This window comes from Caloenas nicobarica, chromosome 3 (assembly GCF_036013445.1).
Source record: "Caloenas nicobarica isolate bCalNic1 chromosome 3, bCalNic1.hap1, whole genome shotgun sequence".
Classification (NCBI taxonomy): domain Eukaryota; kingdom Metazoa; phylum Chordata; class Aves; order Columbiformes; family Columbidae; genus Caloenas; species Caloenas nicobarica.
In genome coordinates this window covers 49,284,354-49,294,898 of record NC_088247.1, presented here as the reverse complement: position 1 = coordinate 49,294,898, position 10,545 = coordinate 49,284,354, and positions in this window count along the sequence as shown.

Here is a 10,545-nt window from a genome sequence, read left to right as displayed (position 1 = left end):
ACAGCACAGGAGAGAAAGTGTCTGCTGGGGGGAGTGGGTGTATATCCATGTGTAAATATCTGCCTACCTGCCCTTTTTTTTTAATATGTAGAACAAATTTTTGCAAGCAGCTTTATGGTCGTTTAAAACATTTTTCATCAATATTATATCTCATAGTCCAGTATTATTAATACTTCATAGTCCAAGGAAACCCTCACTACTGAACAAACGAAGAACAGAAAGTACTGTCTGCCCCAATGAGCTTACAGTGTAACGCATGGGACAAGCAGCAGCAGACGGCTGAGGATGGATGAATGAGTCCCTACTAGGAGACAGTGAGATCGTATCGGACAACATGATAGCAGTGGGCTCTGTCCACCAGCGGAGAAATGACTCATGAGTCAGTGAGTCATTCCCAAGGCAGCTGGATGTGAATCATTCCCTAGGTGGCTAGTTGCCACTGTATGCATCCTGAACACATCCTTATAGCTGCTAGAGAAACATGTTCTCCAGTGCTGTGGTTTCACTGGTTTTTATTAACTTTGTGTAAGCTGTTACTACCATAAAAAGAAGGTCTTCCGTTCTCAACCATTTAAGTCTGCCTGTGATCTGCCTCTTTGTGCCAGTAGAAGCACTTTGTGGCTACACAGTGGACTGCATCAGTTTTAATGCTAACTACTTCGTTTAAATCATGGTTAATAGTTTTTAATCATGATCAGCTTTAACTTGCATCAGTTCCCTAAGCCACTTCGTGTCTCAGCTACATAAATGCTTGTGTTGGTATAAATAAGAGGTTGTACTTGGGCATGCACAAGGAATTATGGATGGGGAGTGCAGGACCACTTGTTTCAGTAGCCATGATGGGTTATATCAGCTTAAGGTGCTTATGAAACTACAGCTGAGAGTTTGTGAACTCTGCCCAGCTGTACTCCCCATTTGTTTTTAATACTAGCCCTCCCATCCTTGTTTCTGGATCTGTAATAGGAGTCTCGAGTCCTGTCTCCTGTTGGTTTAACATTAGTCCCTGGTTTTCAGCCAGGTGCTCAATCCTACTTTCTCTTTGCAAGCAATCTGTGTGACATTGCTCCAGCCAGATATGTCTTTTTGTTGTCTTGGATCCTGTCATGTATGGAGTCTCTGACTTCCTGATTTTTGACTGTCGTGTGATCTCACCCCATGTCTCGGACCACGTGCACACAAACTCCAGCAGTTCCTGAAGTCTGACTGTGCTTTTGTCTGCCTCCTTCAACTAGTGCTTTCTCTGCCTTTATCCAGTTCAGGACTTCAATGTCTTGTCACCTGCTACCAGATGCTAGCCTGAGTGTGCCTAATCCACCAGCTGTGACTGTTGTCTCTTGGTTTTAAGGCACACCAATTGCCCATAAGAATGTTTCTAAGACACTGCAGAGGAAGACAAGATTCAAAAAAAAATGAAGTTAATTCTTTTCTATTTTTAGGAAGATTCTCAGTATGAAGGATAATGTACAAAACGGTGTGACATGCTTGTCTGAAAGTTTAACAAGGGACAATACAGCCCAGTATTACCAGCTGACATGAGGAGGGAAATTATCTCAATGCTGAATAAGATGAAACAGTGAAAGAGTTTGAAAACAAAGTCTAAAGTGATAGGAAAAGTAGCAGGCTGATGTAGTATATTTGAAGCCAGAGAGTATGGATATGAACACCCGAAAGAGGCTTATATTAATGTTGAAGGCTGCAGACCTTCCTTCATGAGAGGCTGGATTGCTGAAAGATGCACATGAAACAGGTGGAGGAGAGAAGGGAGGGAAACACTGAAAGCTCTCCTTTGAACTTGACGGACAACTAAACATGAACAAAGTATTGTCTGAGAGACAGGCTGAGGTTTCAGGAAGAACAGAAGGAGATTGTTGTGGATTAGAGGGAGGTTCTGTGAGTCATCGTTGGAAAGATGGTTGCTGAATTCGTGTTTACAACTGAGATTACCCAGAGATAAAGGGCAGAACTGGAGCTGAAGGACTAGCAGGTTTGAAAATGCCCATTCAAAGAGATTGCACTAACTTAAACAGAGCAATTTCTAAATTGATTCAGTAACATTAGTCAAACATTTGAATTTGGAGAAAGGAAGGCTCGAAGAGACAGAAAGGCTCATACCATCATACCATTGTGAGACATGGGCCCAAAAATTATGTATGATCTGGTTCTTTTGCAGTAATCTGCTGGTGCAAGAGGCCCTAACTGGCCATGTACATTACCCTGTGCACAGGAGGACATAGTATGTAGTAAAAAAATATTTTAACTATATCAACTCCTTTTTGCATTTTTTAATGTTAGGTGAGCAACCAAGCCCAACAGTCAGAGTGGTTCAGAGTTCCCACATGTGAAAACAGAGCTTTTGGGCAGTCAGAAACAGGATGCAAACCTGTATGGTGCCGAAGTTGCTCTCCATTTTCATTGCTAAACCAGCTGCAGAACACAGAGCTCACAGAGTTAGCATGAAGAAATCTTTGCTCTTACCCATATTCTTGAATAGGGCAAACTTGGTGTCAACAAATAATCAAGTCCAGAAAGAAAGATGAGAAACTATGAATGTTTTATTGTACGGAAAGGACAATGATGAATTCTGTATTCTTATCCAGTCTCTTTACACTTTCCCAGTAGCACAAAGGGGCTGTAGAGTTCTTGAAATTTCTCCCTAGGGAATACTCCTTATGTAGAGGTTTCCTCACTTTGAGCAGCTATTTTGAGCTGCTGCAATGATCCATAGGGGGCTGTGGCAGCAAAGTAATTTAGAGCTGCCAACTTACATGAGAGGCATTGCCAAGAAAAATGAAGTTTCAAATATGGAATAAAGCCACATTTACCAGCCCTCCACCCAATGGGTAGCATAGAATTGTGCTCACTCTTTGTGAAGGAGAACATTCATTGTTAATATTTATGTAAAAGTTATGTTACGCTAATTCTACGCAACCCTGGTATGTGACCATGAGAAGCAAAAACTGTGGAGTGCTGTGAGGAGGAGCACTTCTGCTGTCTTCCTCAATTATTTTGATGGGTGCTACAAAAAGAACAGAAAAGCAAGTTGCTACAGAGCCAGTGTAGGCACAGGGAATGCATGACTTTCAAGGCATTTTTTCCCTCCCTTTAAAAACAAAAGCACTCAACTGTAATATTGCCAACCTGGCCCTGCTCCTCCATTCCCATTCTGATTTACTCACCCCGCTCCTCAGGTTTCTGCTTACAGACAGGACAGCAGCCGCAGCCAGCTTCACAGTTCAGAGCGTCAAAAGTCATGGAACAGAATTTCTCAGCAAATCTAAGCTGTTCTTCTACATGATAGAAATTCTAAATTGTGTCATTATAGTAACAAGCAGCAATGATCTTTCAGTAACTTGAGCTATTTTTAGCTCAAAATAGTGATTGCAAGTACCTCATATGGTTATTTCCTACTCTATGTATTCATTGTCTACAAGCAGCAAATATCCTTCTACATTAAATGAGGAAAGTAAATACAAAGAATTGCTCTTCTGTGAAATCCTTTCAGGATGCCATTATGGTTTCCTCTGAAGTTAGTTCAGATTTGACTGATAGTTGCAAGTGTCATACTGCCATGCAGTTTATCTCCTGACAAATGACAATTGCCAATAAAAAAAAAAGGAAGCTTTGACAATCGAGTCTTATAAAATCCTCTATATGCTAAATAGTAATAGTAGAAGTAGTGTACATTTAATACTTGGACAGTGTGTATTATGTCTTATTAACAATATCCGAGGCTTCTCGAAGTTTAGCTTACCTATCCAGCACCAAATATTTGGCAAATAAAATGATCACTCCATTACATTTGGAAGAGGTGAATGAAATAAAAAGGCTAGGAATTTCAATTTTGGCCTAAATTGTAATTGCTACTAGTTCACATGTGTTCTGCAGGCCTGGATGTCACGGGGATGGGCTATAAAAACACCACTGCTGGAATTAACCACCTCTTTGGCGAAAGGTGTGAAATTTGCTCCTCTGTATTCCGCTGGCACTAGTCCCATGAGCTCATGTCCTAGTTCCTTTCAGGAATGGGGTGGAGAAGATGCATCTCTTGAACACGCTGCATTCATTTTCTTGAGTTCTGCTCTACCTTTGCTCTGAATCCTGCTTTTCCACACGTTCCTGCCATTATCTCAACTGTCTTTTCTCCCATGATCAGTCATTGTGCTGTCAATAGCGAAGTGCACTTTATCTTCCATGTCTCTCCATTTCATATTCCGTAGCACTACAGTCCTTTCTTTATTGTCTTTTGGTTATGGGGATGAAGAATCTTTTTTGTTGTTTGCTTTTCTTATCTTTTTGGAAGTCTAGTTCAGCTTGACTTTTGGCAATTCTCACTTTGTCCTTCCTTTTCTTGATCCCTTAGATAACATTTCCTCTGTGCTTAATTCTCTTTGCCATTTTGTAAATATTTCGGGTTTTGCCTGTGGTTGTTTATTCAACTAGATCTGAAGCTCTTCAGTAGAACTTTCCTCGCTTTCTTGAGACACAAATTCCAGACACGTTTATCCTTTTCACTCAAATTAATTTATATTATTCTTAATATTGGAATTCCTCAGTCCTGGAGTTCACAAGTAAATTCCCTTGTTTATCAAAGCTTGTCCTTTTGAAATTGAGAATATTGTTTACTTTGGGGGTAGAAGCTCTTACCATCTTTCCCCAAATCAATTTCGACCTAAGCAAATTGTTTTATATCTGTTGTAGCCCTCTTTGGTCATTAGTGTCAACTTCTCTTTGTTAGGTAATTACTATCATGCCTGTACGCTTTTTCTTATGCATTTGATTAATATAATCCATTGAATCCAAGAATGAATGTAATTCACAATGTAGGATTACAACATAAATGTTTTGTCTTTATTCATGAAGATTACTTACAGTTTTAGCTCAGTTGTACTTACCTTCTACTTCACTTTTTATTTGTACCTAATTTACTAAATATATATTATAAGCATATGCTACACTAGTTACAGGTAATCTTCAAAGAGGAACTGAAGAAAGAGAACTGGGTAATCCTGCTTTTTTCTTACTGATGTTATTTTTTCAGTGTTCTGAAAACTTGTGTCAATCCCTACATTTGGATGATTAAAAACTACATCGAAACTGCTGCTTTGAGATGTTTTGCAGTTGTGTAGCCAAAAGGGAAAAGACTCACTTAAACTTCCCTCATTCTGCCCCGTGGCATCAGTTTTATCTTTGAAGCAATGTTCATTTGCAGTCACCACTACAAAGCAAGAAAATTACCATTTCTGATCCTAAAAACATCTAAGATTGCCTTACTAAATGAGGCAAACCAACAGCTTTCCTTATGGCCTCAGTCTTCCTGTGGCACTTGAAAACAAAGCTGTCAGTCAATAGAAATCTTACACAGACATAAGCAAAACTCATCTTTCTCCCATTCCACAATCTCCACTCGCCCCTGGTTGTATTGGTCATTTTAGTCCAGTCTAAAGAAAGTCAATACACAAACAAATGGTCGCTCCTGCAAACATTTACATGTTTAACTTTTAAACTAATTTGAAGTCAACAGAAGTACGCAGATCTACAAAGCTATTCATGTACAGAAGTATTAGCATGCATAACAGAATGAGAAAGGCAGGTTCCTCGTAGCTCCTTTGCGAGGAAGAAAAGGTAATTTACAGTATTATCTATTGTCATCTGTCACCGGGATACAGCATCATCAGAACTGACCTTCAGAGAGGGGATCCAGGGAGGAAAATGAACTGCGCCCTTTGTTCTTATTTATGATTTTTTTGACAAAACAAAATTTTATTCTGCCTGTTTTTACAATAGGAACTCAGGTTGTATCTGCCCTACCCTCTCCCCTCCATCTGCCCATAGTTCTCATGAACAAGAGAAACACTACAAAAACATTAGATATTTTAGTTAAATTATTTCATTGCATTGGCAGGTACTGTAGTTAAATACTAAATGAACATATAAGAGATCTTTATTAAAGTTGACTTGATTGAAGAAAGCCAGGATGTCTCTCTTTATACCGGTCACTTCTGCAGAGACTTCTGATTGTGATTGATTTATAATCAACTTTCTGCAGGGAAAATTTCATCACGTGTATCACAAAAGTAATAAAAAAAATTTATATAGCTTGTAATTGCTTACATTGTTTCTAATTGCTCATCTATATAAAGGAGGGATTTACATAGATTATATTATTATCAATTTTAATAAGCCTAAGCATAAAAAAAGCACCAGTTAGGTCTTGAACTAATGAGATTTGTTCAAAAATAATGAGATTTCAGACATTAATTAATTGGGATTTGACCTCTGGGTATTTGTCAATGTGTACATTCAAAGTTTTAAAACTCTGAAACTGAAGCCAAAAGAAAACACAAGGCTATCACATGAAAAGAAATACAAATCTCAAAATAAGACACTGAGTGATATTGATATGATAAAAACAAAATGTCTTTTTATGTGGTTTTATGCACACTGCTATATTTCATCCATAGCAGGAAAAAGCTTATAACAAAGATGAGTAGAAACTAGACTTAATGTATAATTAGCTGGTTTACAATTGAAATAATTTATTCTACTCTACATGACAGTGTCATTTAAATCTCTCTGTAGTAGCATTCCCTGTTGACCACACTAGAGCTAAGCTTGTGATAGCATTTGTAAAATGAAACCTTTCAATAAAGGTCACGACTCATTTCTGAAAGTTGCTCTGGGATAAATTGTGACAAAGGGCATATTTTTGGATGATACAAAAGAAGTAATCTAGCTGTTTTGGGGACTGAGAGGCAAAGCTTTTACATAGAGTTGTACATTAGTGGAGCTGATCATAATGTCCAACAGGGTGCTGGCAAAAAATCTTAGTTTTTCATTATGGCACTCCTTGTTTTCTCCCATGGATCAGTAGTCCTTGATTAAACCACAGTGTACTTTGTGCCCTTATTTTCATTAATAATTCTTTAGTAGTTTAATACTACCCCGCCCTCTATGCTTTCAAAATACTAGTTAAGGTCTAAATTGCTCGACTGTCTTTGCTTGCAGTTTTGCATTTGTGCACCAGCTAGGCCAACTGTGGTAGAAGACACACATTGAACTTTTATACATTTTTTACTAACTGCAAGCGCAGGAGCCTTTTTGTCACTTGATCAACAGGATATCTCTTACTAGTGATTTTATTCTGTGTGCAATTATAGAATATATGCTGACTAGTTTTGGAAAAAGGCACATCTTAAGCAATACAGTCAGTTTAATCATAATAATTTGATTTGGTTTTAACTTAGTGCTTGCAACATATAACATAACTTGATTGTACATTTTTTTAAAAAAATCTCTTTTATTCTCCTACCTACTATTTCTCTGGTCTCTTTAATTCATATTTCAGTAGGGCGTTCAAGGCATTTCATCTGAAGAACTCTTCTGATCTGGATACTCTATATCCAAACTTGCCACCAACAAGGAAACCTGTTCCTTGTAGTTAAGAGTGACACATACAGACAATGGTAGGAGACAGTGAAGATTTTCTTGACTCAGTCACCCAACATAATTGGGGTACAATAAGTTAATAACTTCAAATTAGTTCTTTGAATTGTAAAGCATCATGTACAAAAATTACTTTGGATTTATTTTTCTGTGATTTAGAGCAAGATGCTAATTCAGACAATCTCTTTGATCTCTAGTTTTATAAGGAAAATGGCAAGATTTAGGCAGGTAATCTAAGAATGTATTTATCTTTCTTTGTATCCAGCTCTGTTTATGCCAGGAAAATAATGTAATTCAGCATGCCAACACTACGTCATTTGACATGACTACTAGAGTGATGAAGTTTTACTGTTTTCTCAGTTTAATTTGCTAGCCTAGGACAAGGTGCATTTCAGTCTGAGAAACTTTTCATATTGAGCTTCACACAGAAAGCTTGAAAATTTTATTTATATAGACTTTCAGTAAATTCTGTCCAGGTTCTGCCTGTTTCCTCTGCCTCAGATTATCTGCTCCAGATCTCTGCACCTTTCTCTATCTGTTTGTTCTTCTCAACTGCGTCTGTGTGCATTTACTTTGTGGACAGTTTTAAGACATTCATCGCTCCATGGCAAAAAGATTTGTGAAAAAGTTGACCAATATTTTCCTTTGGTCAAAGAATTTTCAAGTCCTTTCTCGGCTTTCAAAAAACATGTATTTGAGCTCTTTGGAAGGTGTCGTTTCAGTTTTCCTATGAAATGTTTTGAAGCAATTACAGGCACCATCAGAAAAAATAATCTCATTTAACTTTTATATATGCAATGCAGATGTTGAACACGAAGATGTGTCACCCAGGGCTTCCCTTGGTGGTCAATGTAGAAGAACAGGTAGGTTTAGGGCATGAATCATCTGACCTATTTTAGACAAGGATTCATTAAATATTCTAGGTACACCAAAGGGTCTACTTGTTCTACTGGAAGAGTAGGCGTAAGCTTGGCAGTGAAACTATATGGCCAGTCTGGGAAAGAGTGAGCAGAGGATTGCACTGCATGTGCAGCAATGGCAACAGTTTTATTACACATTTTCAGGAATGCTACAAACTATGCTACAATAGATCATAAACTATGAAATAATTTATTTTATTAATATAATTTATTTAAACTGTTAAGAATATTCTATGAATGCTGCATGAAACGGCTACATAAAAGCATGCCTTTCTTTTTCTGGGACAGAAAGATTTATGTATCTTTACTGGAGAGAAAATATCAATAAGTTTCTTCGAAAATTTTGGAAGAATGGCAGCAAAGACCCTTGCCGAACATTGATCTGAGAGCATTTGTCTTCCATCTTCACAGCACTAGCACTGAAATTTGTGTTGTCTGACCTTAGATGTCTGGAGTTCTGATGTCTGCATCTGAGCTAGTTCTCTCGACTTCAAGTCAAAGCAGAGTAACTGCCAATCCCAAGGTTTAAAGATATGACTACACGAGAAGGTATGCTGTCAGCCTGCAGCAGCTGACACTGCAACATCAGAGTATGTTTATACATAGCTGCTGAGCCTGACACAACCCAGTTTCACCAAGTGTGGTTGTACTCTGTGGAGCCACAGCAAAATGTGAGGAGGTCTCCCTGTGCTAACTTGTACTGCACAGGATGAAGAGATTTAAGAGTGAAGAAAGCCACATAATGAAATTGTATGCTGAAGAGGTACTGGCCCTGGCCTTCATCAAAGAGACACCAGAGTGAGAGCCACTCTGATGACAGATAAGCAAATAGCATTCGTGCTCTAGAAGTTAGTAATGCTGGCCTGCTTACCATGTAGGGGGCAATCAATGGGGCTGGAAAATCCACAGTGAAAACTTCTCGAGCAGATCTGCGAGGTCATCAAGTGTCTCCTGCTTTCTTGAGATTATGAATCAGGGTGGTGCCTGGGGAACAGAGGAATCTGAAGCGCGGGATGATGAGGTTGTGGTGGGGAAATAGGTTGGACGCATCCTGAGTCTGTATCCTCTGAATACAAATGAGCATATTTGTCCATGATGTAAAGCTTGGCTGATCAAGGAGGATACGAAGTACTTACAGGAATCATTTTTCTTTGTTTGTTTTTTATTGAAGTGTGGATAGGTAAACTCAGCCTTTGATTCCCAGGTGCAGGAACCAAAAATAAGAGATTCAACATTTGTTTTGGCAAATGCAAGGTGAATTTGGAGGATTTACTTAAAATTCGCAAGTAACACAACCTATTAAGCCTAGTCTGAGTGAAATAATCATGCTGTTGTAACTGTTGCATGCTTTTAGTTCAGGTTTTGTGAGGCCTGCTTTAAGCAATAGGGAAAGCATGGCAGTAGATTGGCAGGTTGAGCAGGCAAACATGAGGTTAGTTACTATGGCACTGTTTGGTTAAGGGAAACATTAGATCCCTGTAAAGTTGCGTTCTCGGAAGGGCTGTTTGCTGATAGTTTTCCCATTATTGAACTTAGAAACGATAATCAGTTTCAAATTAACTACATTCGTTACTGAATTCTCCTTGGTTTGAGGTCGAAGTCCAGAGGCTGAGGGAAGGTTTGGAAATATCCAGGAGCACAAGAACACACTTTAGAAGCAAAGAGAACATACAACACAGATGCAGGGTACTTCTAGAGGGTCCTCCTCTTGTTTCCACACACATGATCACAATGCACGCCCCTAGGAATGGATCTGCAGAACAAAAGCTCTTCCAATCAAAAATAGCAATGTGGATGCACTCTCCATATGGCCAGAATGTTCTCCCTGAAGTTCTCTCCCCCCACAAGTCCATCACTTCAGGTCCCATCCTCCTTGCAAGAACTGCCAGGGGAGCCCAGTGCCAGAGCGGCAAGTGGCAGGAGCCACCCTGCCTGCAATATGTCAGGAAGGACAACCAAAAGCAAGGCAGGTTGGGCTGCTTGAGTTAGAGACGAGGTGTGTGGATACCTGGGGCAGCTGGGAGTGAGGGGGGAACTGGGAGCCAGCACTGAGGGCGGTAAGGACGAGGGTGTTATACAAGGATATGTGTTCAAGCTTTAAATGCAAGTGTTTTTACAGAAACTTTTGCTATTCAGTCAGCATTGTCATTACAAAGCAAACCTATTTTTATGCTAAGGAAAC